Source organism: Cricetulus griseus, chromosome 2 (genome assembly GCF_003668045.3).
Source record: "Cricetulus griseus strain 17A/GY chromosome 2, alternate assembly CriGri-PICRH-1.0, whole genome shotgun sequence".
NCBI classification, from domain to species: domain Eukaryota; kingdom Metazoa; phylum Chordata; class Mammalia; order Rodentia; family Cricetidae; genus Cricetulus; species Cricetulus griseus.
Window position 1 is genome coordinate 90,773,920 of NC_048595.1, and position 12,492 is coordinate 90,786,411.

A 12,492-nucleotide genomic window follows, 5' to 3' on the forward strand; every position below is an offset into this window, starting at 1 on the left:
TAAGCTGTGTTATTTTTATTTTTTAAGGTCCTGGTTTATTACATTTATTCATGTTTCAGTCATTTTATGGTTTTGTTTGTTCTTTTTTTCTTATTGATTTGAAGACTTACTAAAGATGCTGGAAGGAGAAACATAGTGACAACAAAAAAACTTAAAATAACAATGACCTTCAGTGTTGACTTCTTGTATGATCCCCAGACAGACATATTCAGTGGGTCAGAATGGCAGAGGATCATGTTGAGTGAAGGTCTAGTAACTCATATAGCAATAGTTTGTGTGTAAGAGTGACATATGCTATCTCATGCTATCTATGATACAGGGTTATTACAAGAATAAAAACAAGTGTTTCGGATGCAGACTGATACTGAGTTGTGCTTTCTCTTTAAACTTTCACTATATGAGAGATATTATGCCATAAGTACTTGATATATAGACTTACTGGAAAATTGATTTATTTTTTCTAAATTGAAGTTTATCTCAAACTTGTAAGCCAACATAGTCAGAGAGATTAGAAAACACTTGCCCAAAAGAAAAGACTCTTTCATTATATTATTGCCCACAGGTCATTTTTTGCTTGCTAACTCACTTGAATAGAAGGGAGAATATTATTTTGCCCTATAAAATTTATAAAGATAAAGTTTACAGAGTCTTCCCAGCTGAATGTATGAGTAATCTGAAGAACATGGTTTTAGAGCATGCATTCTTGGATTTGAATTCTGGTTTTGAAAATTAGTAGTTGTGTGATTTTTTAAGTTACAAGTTATTTTTTTCTCTAAGTTTTCAGCTAGATTATTGATTGGTGAAATGATATTGTCACTTAAAGTGATGTTGAAATAAAATGAGATAATGAATCACTTCATTTAGAAAAAGCTAATGCAGTAACCTGAAGAGAGTCTAAAGGAGCAAACATTTAGAGGACCTAACATCCTCAGGAAAACGTCATTAAAGATGCTTATTATTTCTTTAAAAATTAAGATTTGGGGGCTGGAGAAATGGCTCAGTGGTTAAGAGCATATACTGTTCTTACAAAAGACCTAAGTTCAGTTCCCAGTGTCCATATCAGGTTGCTCACCTGTACCTCCAACTCTCAGGGACCTAGCAACCTCTTCTGACCTCCACTGGTACTGTGTTATGCTTTGCTACTCACTACAGAAATTTTCATCACATTGAGCAGAAAATTCAAACTCCTTACCAGTTCTATGTGAGCTGGCTCCTACCTCTCTCTCTTTTCACTCTACCTTGTAGCTCACTACAGTCTTGCCTACTGCCTTCCTGTTGGTTGTTGAGCATCTAACCTCATTTCTTCTGAGAACTTGAGTCTGTACATATTCTGGCACCTTTGCTTGCAGTATTCTTTCTAAATCTTCCTGGCTTGATAATTCTCATTGTTTGGGCTTCAGATAGATAATAATTTCTGAGAGATTTACTGTGGCTAAACTGAACCCTTGTCACCCCACTCACTGTCCTCATACTTGGCTCTAGTTTTAGCCAAGGTTATGCTATTTAACTTGTATGTCTTATATGTAAGTCTTCAGGAATACTGACCACATGAAAGTAGGTACTTTGTCTTGTTAACCATGACTTTCAACATGTAGTGTCTGCCATACAGATCAATGACTATCTTGTATGTCAGAGGCTGGTTCTGATTAGATTGAAGATAGTTCAATTTTTAGAGACTTCATGTTGTTGTTTTTCAAGGCAGAGTTTCTTTGTGTAGCCTTGGCTGTCTTGGAACTCACTCTGCAGACTGGCCACAAACTCGAAGAGATCTGCCTGTCTCTGCCTCTATGATGGTACAGGTCTGTAATCCCAACATTTAGGAAGCTGCCCTAGTTAGGGTTACTATCACTGTGATGAAACACCATGACCAAAACTAACTTGGGGAGGTTTGGCTTATTCTTCACATCATAGTCCATCATGGAAGGAAGTCAGGAAAGAACTCAAATGGGGAAGAACCTAGAGATAGGAGCTGATGCAGAGGCCATCAGAGGTGCAGAGGTGTTGTTTACTGACTTGATTCCCCATGGCCTACTCAGCCTGCTTTCTTATAGAACCAAGGACCACCAGCCCAGGGGTGGCACCACTCACAATGGGCTGGGCCCTCCCACCTCAGTCAGTAATTGATAAAATGCCCTACAAGCTTACTTATAGTCAGATCTGATGGAGGTATTTTCTCAATTGACATTCCCTCCTCTCAGATAACTGTAAATTGTGTCAAGTTGACATACAGTTATACCAGAACAGAAGTGGGGATCAGAAGATAGGAGGTTGAGGAAATCATTAGCCACACAGTGAGTTCTAGACTAGCCTAGGCTGCACAATGAGATTCCTTCTCAAAACAAACAAAAAACAAACAAACAAACAAACAAACAAACCGGAAGACCAAAACAAAGATAAACAGATGAGACTATTCATTTTTTCCAGATGATCCTGTGCTCCTAATGTATTCAGACAGTCCAGGCCGTCCTAGGTGATGCTACTATATCCTGCTTTTGCAGAGACAAGACCTGAATGACTGGAGAAGTATACCACAACTTTAGTTCCCCAGACCATCATGGATCTCTTCCAAATGGGAAGTGAGGTACAGAGAACCCCTCACATACCTGCCAGTACAACAGAAACAAAAACAAGATACTGCCCATCCTCCCTGCCCAGTGGGACAGGCTGCTATGTCCAAAGGGGAGGCTCATGTCAATCCTTTCCAAGTGGTGAGGGATAAACACATTTGTAGTTGTGATGAAATGATCCTACACTCCTGATGGGACAGGGAAGACCTGGATATGATAAAATTCCTGGGAACAATAAAGTTAGAAGAAGAAAGGTTTATTTTGCTTTATGGTTTTTAGGGGCTTTAGGGTATGGTTCCTTAGCACAGTTGCTTTTTGGACTGCTCCAAGGTAGTACATTACAGAGACAGTGGAAGGGTTCCAATATACCTTCCTGCTATGACCTAGCCAGCACCGGGTCTCTAAGAGTTGTTTTCCAGCATAACCACAGGTACCTCCTGTTTTCTTGACCTCATCCCACTAGTATCAATATCCTGTTGTGGACCTTTTGACCTGGGGGGTTTTGTAAGTTTGTATATAAGGCTGCTCCACAATAAAGGTGAGAGACATTCTCTCAGAAAGTGAACCAAGGGTCTTGTTCATCCAAATCTCCAGGCTTTCACCCGATACTTGGACTTAGTGGTGGCCAAGAGCAGCCACAAGTGGAGGTCCTACTGAGTTCTGGAAAGAAAGGGGACCCTGAGAGATCACCCTCAGAAGGCTGGCCAGCAAGTAAGGAGTTGTGAGGGTAAATTGCAAAAGGTACTAGAAAATATGTACCCCAACTCCTGAGAGAGTTGGATTGTAAAGGTACTAGAAAAGGGGTGCCTCAACTCCTAAGAGAGTTGGATTGGAATAGAGATCACAGTAAAATACACAGAGAAAGTTGAAAGAGACAAGGTAGTGGTAAGATTTCATTTTGACTTTGGATTATAATGTTAAAAAAATTATTAAAGAAATACAGGAAATCTTTCTCTGAGGAATCCCTCCCCCATGAGCTGTGCACCAGCAGCCAGGTGACCCAGCAACCCGTGCCCTTGTCCACTCAAGCCCAATGCGGACTCCAATCAGCCAGCAACAATGTGGTGTGCACAGGCTGGCTGGAGAAATTGCTTCCAGAGAAAAAGTTGGGGCACTAAGCTTGGAAGAAATGCTGGTTTATCATGTGGAGCAGTCAGATGAATGGTGACCAAGATGTTCTAGAATACTATAAGAATGATACTCCAAGAAACCCCTGCGGATCATCAACCTAAACTTCTATAAGCAGTTGGATATAGGCCTGACCTTAAACAAAAAGGAGCTCCAAAAGAATTTTATGTTTGATATCAAGACCAATGAGCACACCTTCTACCTGGTGGCTGAGACAGAGGCTGACATGAATGGGTAGGTCCAGAGCATCTGCCAGATCTTCGGCTTCAGTCACACTAAAGAGAGCACAGACTCCCTGAGAAACCTTTCTTCAATCATAATCTCTGCTCTTCTCCAGCTGAGTTCAGCAGCTCCAGTCAGCACCTGCTCCAAGCAAGGAAGTCCTCAGCTCCTTCACACTCTAGCCAACTCCTCGTGTCAAGCCACATATGGCTTGCCTTGTCCACCAGTGCACCTCAAGAGTATCAACACTTACACCAATGTATAAGCCAAAGGACAGAAAATGGGAGGAATGCCAGCTTCTCTCAGATAACCCAACAGGAAAGTGATACAGCTGCACAAAAACTTGCCCAGGGCAATAGACACTGTATCAACAGAGTCAGCCTTCAGGTCCACGGCTTCTATAGCCTTCCAAAGCCAAGCCAATACAATACAGAATTCAAATATAGTGCTTTTGACCTCCCCCTTAGCCTGGCTTCACACAGCCACACCCAAGGGCAGCCTCATAGGGTCTAAGGCAGATAGTGAGGATGTGTACAACTTCAAGGCACCCAGCAACACCCTGTATAGGGAATTTGGAGACCTCCTAGTGGACTTAGCCATAGCTCCCTTTCAAGTCACCTGTTACCAAGTCTTGGTCTTCCCAGTACTGCTGTTCCATCTCCAACACAAACTCTGGAGACAGTGAGGAGAACTATGTCCCTATGCAGAACCCAATGTCTTCATCCCCTGTACCCAGTGGCACCAATAGCCCAGCTCCAAAAAGGAGTACTGGCAACATAAATTACATAACCCTGGACTTCCAGCTGCTCTACCCAAGCCCTCACCACAAGCCATCCACATCATTTGTCACATCAGATACCATACAGAAATGGACAAAGATGCGGCAGTCCTCAAGACCCTTGGCAAAGATGCCAAGCTATGGTAAGGATGGCCATCCCCAGACACCTCCTCTCCTTTGTGAGTTTTGTTCAAAAGATGTATGTATGTTCTGTATGTATGGTGTGGCCACATATGTGTGTATGAAGTGTGATCGTAAATGTGTGACTGTTAACAAAAGAATGTTATTGTGTTGCCTTTAAAACATTAATTGCTGGGGAAGGAGCAAGTACAGGTTACATGGGAGGGGAATTTCTGCTTTTGTTTACACAGAGGGTGAAGGGCTGTGGATTCCTTCCAGACTGGTATGGTTTCATGGGGCAAGACCCCCTGAAACAGTGGCCCAGGTGATCCGAATATTTGTTTTCATTTTAATTTAGTTGGTTACAAATAGTAGTGGTCACAGTCAATCATTTTTTAAAGAAAAAAGGAGCAAATATGTTGTAAAAGTGACACTTTGTATTGGAATGAATCCTCATTTGTTGATACTTTGTATTGGAATGGATCTTCATTTGTTGATATTAGTAAGGTTTTCTAGATATAGATATTCTTCAAACCTTTCAAAGACCTACAGAATATATGGCATTTAATTGGTTTAGGGTTGACAGTGAGACAAAACTGCTCCTGGCACACCAATAATATCTGAGAGGAAGATGGGCATCCAGGAAACTTGTTATACAGGTTGTCTTTGACATGGCAAGACTAGCCATTTGGGTAAGAAGCTACTTTTGCCTGGACTGTTTAACTGTTGCTTTATAAACTGAACATGCAGGGCCCACAGGAAAATGCCTAAAGGGTTCCTGCTTCATGGAGGGGTACAAACTGCCATTGCAGGTGGACAGTTTCCTGCTTTGCTGAGAAGTCTGCCAGACACATTGTGGCTGGTAGGCTAAAGATGGATGCCCCAATGTTACCAAGAAACTTTGGGTAACTGTCTAGGAATCAAGATGTCTCTGTCAGTTCTAGAGATTATATATTATCCTTCTATAGTTTTTGATGGAGTTGAAGATAGATAGTTATAGTAACACACTAAGATAAAATGGTTAAAATCTTATAGTTCTCACTTGATAACTGTTTTGGTATATATAAAGAAGAGGGAAATGTTAGGACCTAACCCCCACTTTGTCTCTAAGAGTTGTTTGCCAACATAACCACAGGTACCTCCTGTTTTCCTGACCTCACCTCACTAGTATCAATAAGGTGAACCCTTTGACCTGGGGTTTTTGTAAGTTTGTATATAAGGCTGCTCCACAATAAAGGTGAGAGACATTCTCTCAGAAAGTGAACCAGAAGTCTTGTCGTTCACCCAAATCTCCAGGCTTTCATCTTAAACTCTTAGTGGTGACCAAGAGCAGCCACACCTTCCAAGGGCCCAAGATCAGAGATTTATTTCCTTCATCTAGGCCTTTCCTCTTAAGCTTTTTACCACCTCCCAGTATGCTACTAAATGTTGTCCAAGGCTTTACCTGATGAGACTGTGGGAGAGGCAATATGCTAGATCCAAACTGTTACAAGTAGCAAGATGTTTACTTAATGTAAGCATATGTACAATAAGGGCAACAAATTACTCCTTACTATTAAATCTATTCTAAAGAGGATGATGAAAATATAAAATTTAGTAAAAAAGCATCAGAATATATAATGGTATCTTTTGATTTATTTATTTATGTTTTTTTATTAGAAAGAAAATTGTTTTACATGTCAATCCCAGGTCCCTCTCCCTCCCCTCATCCCCTGCCCCCCCAACTGATGCCCTACTCATCCTATAAACTTTCTGCTCCCCAGGAAGGGTGAGACCTTCCATGGGGGTCTTTAAAGTCTGTCATAGTCTTTGGGATAGGGCCTAGGCCAACCCCCTTTCGTCTAGGCTCAGGCAGTATCCCTCCATGTGGGATGGGCTCCTAAAGTCCATTCCTATGGTAGCGATTAAGTTCTGATCCACTACAAGAGGCCCCATAGATTTCCAAGGTCTCCTCACTGACACCCACATTCAGGGGGTCTGGATCAGTCCCATGCTGGTTTCTCAGCTATCAGTCTGGGAACCAAGAGTTTTCCCTTGTTCAGGTCAGCTGTTTCTGTGGGTTTCACCAGCCTGGTATGGACCCCTTTGCTCATCAGTCTTCCTTTGCATCTGGATTTCAGTTCAGTTCAAGGTTTAGCTGTGGGTGTCTGTTTCTACTTTCCCCAGCTGCTGGATGAAGGCTATACTATGACATAAGAATTAGTCATCAATCTCATTATCAAGAGAGGGCATTTCAGGTAGCCTCTCCTCTGTTGCTCAGATTGTTAGGTGGTGTCATCTTTGTAGATCTCCAGACATTTCCCTAGTGCCTGATTTCTCTTTAAACTTACAGTGTCTCCCTCTATTATATTATCTCTTATCTTGCTCTTTTCTATTATTCTCCTAACTCAACCTATGTGCCCCATCGTGTTTTCATCACCGCCCTTGTTCTCCCCTTCTCATTCTCCCACTTCCCTTCCCCCTCCCCCATGCTCCCAATTTGCTCAGGAGATCTTGTCCCTTTCTCCTTCTCCAGAGGACCATGTATGTCTCTCTTAGGGTCCTCCTTGTTTACCAGCCTCTCCGGCAGACTGGGCTGCAGGCTGGCAATCCTTTACTCTATGTCTTAAATCCACATGACTGAGTACAAACAGTCCCTGTCTTTTTGTAACTGGGTTACCTCGATCAGAATGGTTTCTTCTAGTTCCATCCATTTGCCTGCGAATTTCAAGATTCCATTGCCCTTTTTTTCTGGCCGAGTAGTACTCCATTGTGTAAATGTACCACATTTTTTTTCTATCCATTTTCAGTTGAGGGCCATCTAGGTTGTTTCCAGGTTCTGGCTATTACAAATAATGCTGCTATGAACATAGTTGAACAGATGTCCTTGTTGTATGAATGCGCTTCTTTGGGGTATATGCCTAAGAGTGGAATTGCTGGATCTTGCGGTAGACTCATTTCCCATTTTGGAAATCGCCATACAGATTTCCAAAGTGGCTGTAGGAGTTGGCACGACCACCAGCAGTGGAGGAGTGTTCCCCTTTCTCCACATCCTCTCCAGCATAAACTGTCATTGGTGTTTTTGATTTTAGCCATTCTGACAGGTGTAAAATGTTTTGATTTGCATTTCCCTGATGGCTAAGGATGTTGAACACTTTATGTGTCATTCAGCCATTTTGGATTCCTCTATAGAGAATTGTCTATTTAGTTCTGTACCCCACTTTTTAATTGGATTATTTGGTGTTTTGGAGACTAGCTTCTTGAGTTCTTTGTAAATTTTGGAGATCAGCCCTCTGTCGGATGTGGGGTTGGTGAATAACTTTTCTTAATCCATGGACTGTCATTTTGTCTTGTTGACTGTGTCCTTTGCCTTACAGAAGCTTCTCAGTTTCAGGAGGTCCCATTTATTAATTGTGGATCTCAGTGTCTGTGCTACTGGTGTTATGTTCAGGAAGCAATCTCCTGTACCAATTCGTTCAAGGGTATTTCCTACTTTCTCTTCTAATAAGTTTAGTGTGGCTGGGTTTATGTTGAGGTCTTTGATCCATTTGGACTTAAGTTTTGTGCGTGTCGATAGACATGAATCTATCTGCAGTCTTCTACATGCCAGCATCCATTTATTCTGGCAACATTTTTTGAAGATGCTTTCTTTATTCCATTGTATAGCTTTGGCTTCTTTGACAAAAATCAGGCATTCATAGGTATGCAGGTTAATATCAGGGCTTTCAAATCTATTCCATTAGTCTACCTGTCTATTTTTGTGCCAATACTAAGATGTTTTCAGGACTATAGCTCTATATAGAGCTTGAAATCAGGGTTGGTGATGCCTTAGGAAGTTCTTTTATTGAACAGGGTTGTTTTTGGCTGTCCTGGGTCTTTGTTTTTCCGTATAAAGTTGAGAATTGTTTTTCCAAGTTCTGTGAAGAATTGTGTTGGGATTTTGATGGGGATTGCATTGAATCTGTAGATTGCTTTTGGCAAGATTGCCATTTTTATTATGTTGATCCTACCTATCCAAGGACATGGGAGATCCTTCCATTTTCTGGTATCTTCTTTAATTTCTTTCTTTAAAGACTTAAAATTCTTATGAAACAAGTCTTTCACTGTTTTGGTTAGCGTTACCCCAAGGTATTTTATGTTGTTTGTAGCAATTGTAAAGAGTGACGTTTCTCTGATTTCTTTCTCCACCAAAGTGTCATCTGTATATAGTAGGGCTAACAGATTTTTTTGAGTTAATCATGTATCCTGCCACTTTGCTGAAGGTGTTTATCAGCTGCAGGAGTTCCCTGGTAGAGTGTTTCAGGTCATTCATGTAGACTATCATATCATCTGCAAACAGCGAAAGCTTGACTCCTTCCTTTCCAATTTGTATCCCCTTTATCTCCTTTTGTTGTCTTATTGCTCTAGCTACAACTTCAAGGACAATATTGAAGAGATATGGAGAGAGTGGACAGCCTTGTCTTGTTGCCGATTTTAGAGGAATAGCTTTGAGTTTATCTTCATTTATTTTGATGTTGCCTGTTGGCTTACTGTATATTGTTTTTATTATGTTCAGGTATGTTTCTGATCTCTCCAGGACCTTTATCATGATTTTGGATTTTGTCAAAGGCTTTTTCAGCATTTAGTGAGATGATCATGTGGTTTTTCTACTTCAGTTGGTTTACATGGTAGATTACACTGACAGATTTTCGAATGTTGAACCAACCCTGCATCATGGGGATGAAGCCTACTTGATTATGGTGGATGATTTTTCTGATATGTTCTTAGATTCGGTTTCCCAATATTTTACTGCATATTTTTGCATCTATGTTCATGAGGGATATTAGTCTGTAGTTCTCTTTCTTAGTTGTGCCTTGGTGTGGCTTGGGTACCAAGGTAATTGTAGCCTCGTAAAAAGAGTTTGGCAATGACCCTTCTGCTTCTAATGTGTGGAACAATTTGAGGAGTATTGGTATTAGCTCTTCTTTGAATTTCTGGTAGAATTCTGCAGTGAAGCCATCTGGCCCTGGGCTTTTTTTGGTTGGGAGGCTTTTGATGACTGCTTCTATTTCCTTAGAATTTATAGGTCTGTTTAAGTTGCTTATCTGTTCTTCATTCAATTTTGGTAAGTTATATCTGTCCAGAAAATTGTCCATTTCCTTTAAATTTTCAAATTTTGTGGAATACAGGTTTTCAAAGTATGACCTGAAGATTCTCTGGATTTTCTCATTGTCCCGTTGTTATGTCCCCCTTTTCATTCCTGATTTTATTAATTTGCATGTTCTCTCTCTGCCTTTTGGTTACTTTGGATAAAGGTTTGTCTATCTTGTTGATTTTCTCGAAGAACCAACTCTTTGTTACATTGATTCTTTGAATTGTTTTCTTTGTTTTGACTTTATTGATTTCTGTCCTCAGTTTGATTATTTCTTGGCATATACTCCTCTGGGGTGAATTTGCTTCCATTTGTTCTAGAGCTTTCAGCTGTGATGTCAACTCTCTGATGCGACTATTCTCTAGTTTCTTTATGTGAACACTTAGAGCTATGAACTTTCCTTTTGGTACTGCTTTCAAAGTGTCCCATAAGTTTGGGTATGTTGTGTCTTCATTTTCATTGAATTTTAGAAGTCTTTAATTTCTTTATTTCTTCCTTGACTCAGGAATGGCACAATTGCATGTTGTTCAATTTCCATGAGTTGGTAGGTTTTCTGCAATTTGTGTTGTTTTTGAATTCTAACTTTAAAGCATGATGGTCTGATAAGACACAGGGGATTATTCCAATTTTTTTGTACCTGTTGAGGTTTTCTATGTTGCCAAGTATGTGGTCGATTTTTGAGAAGGTTCCATGTGATGCTGAAAAGAAGGTATGTTCTTTTGTGTTTGGATGGAAAATTCTATAGATGTTTGTTAATCCCAATTGGGTCATAACTTCTGTTGGTTCCTTTGTCTCTCTGTTAAGTTTCTGTCTGGTGGTCCTGTCCAGAGGTGATAGTGTTGAAGTCTCCCACTATAACTGTGTGATGTCTTATTTGTGATTTGAGTTTTAATAATGTTTCTTTTATGAATGTTGGTGCCTTTGTATTTGGGGCATAGAATTGAGACTTCTTCCTGATGGATTTTTCCTATGATGAATATGAAATGACCTTCTTCATCTCTTTTGATTGATTTTAGTTTAAAGCCTAATTTGTTACATACTAGAATTGCTATCTCAGCTTGTTACTTGAGTCCATTTGATTGGAATATACTTATCCCAACCCTTTACTCTGAGGTAATGTCTGCCTTTGAAGTTGAGGTGTGTTTCTTGTATGCAGCAGCAGGATGCATTTTGTCTTTGTATCCATTCTGTTAGCCTGTGTCTTTTTATAGGTGAGTTAAGACCATTAATATTGAGGGAAATTAAGGACCATTGAGTGCTTATTCTTGTTTGTATTTGTTTTGGGTAGTGGTATTGTGTGTGGATTTATCCAGCTTTTCTTTTTATGACTTTTGGTAAAGTGAAATTATCTATTGTGTATGTTTTTGTGAGTATAGTTAGCTTCCTTAGGTTGGAGTTTTCCTTCCAGTACTTTCTGTAGGCCTGGATTAGTGGTTACTTATTGCTTGAATCTGTTTTTGTCATGGAATATCTTGTTTTCTCCATCTATAGTGATAGAAAGCTTTGCTGGGTATAGTCGTCTGGGCTGACATCCGTGTTCTCTCAGAGTTGGTATAGTATCTTTCCAGGTCCTTCTGGCTTTCAGAGTTTCCATGGAGAAGTCCAGTGTAATTCTGATAGGTTTGCCTTTATATGTTACTTGGCCTTTTTCCTTTGCTGCTCTTAATATTCTTTCTTTATACTGTACATTTGGTATTTTAATTATTATGTGACGAGGGGACTTTCTTTTGTGGCCCACTCTATTTGGTGTTCTGTAGGCTTCTTGGATTTTCATTGGCATGTCTTTCTTTAGTTTGGGAAAGTCTTCTTCTATGATTTTGCTGAATACGTTTTCTGTACCTTTGAGTTGGGTTTCTTCAGCTTCTTCTATACCTATTATCCTTAGGTTTGGTCTTTTCACGGTGTCCCATATTTCCTGGATATTTTGTGTTTTGGATTTGTTGGACTTAAGATTTTCTTTGCTTGATGAATTTATTTCCTCTAATTTATCTTCAGTGTCTGAGATTCTGTATTCCATCTCTTGTATTCTGTTGGTTAAGCTTGCATCTGTGGTTCCTGATTGTTTACTCAGCTTTTCTACTTCCTGCATTCCTTCAGTTTGTGTTTTCTTTATTGTCTCTATTTCAGTTTTCAGGTCCTTAACTGTTTCCTTCAGCTGTTTAATTGTATTTTCTTGTCTTTCCTTGATTTCCTGGATCTTTTGATTTGTCTTTTCTTCCATTTCTCTGAAGGATTTTCTGATTTCCTCTCTTAGGGTCTCTATCATCTGCATGAAGTTGTTTTTAAGGTTGATCTCTTCTGCTTCATCTGTGTTGGGATGTTCATGTCTTGCTGGTGTAGAGTCCCTAGGCTCTGGTGGTTTCATATTGGTTTTCCTGTTGTTGGATGTGTTCTTATATTTTTGTCTTCCCATCTCTTCTTCTAGTGGGTGCAGGTGGTATCACTTTCTTTCCTGGTGTGTATGGGTCCGGGGTTCTCTTTAGGTGGGTGCAACTGGCTCTGATACTCTGATCGGTCTCAAGGTGGGTGCAGGAAAGTCTGAGGCACTTGCTCTACAGGTGGGCATG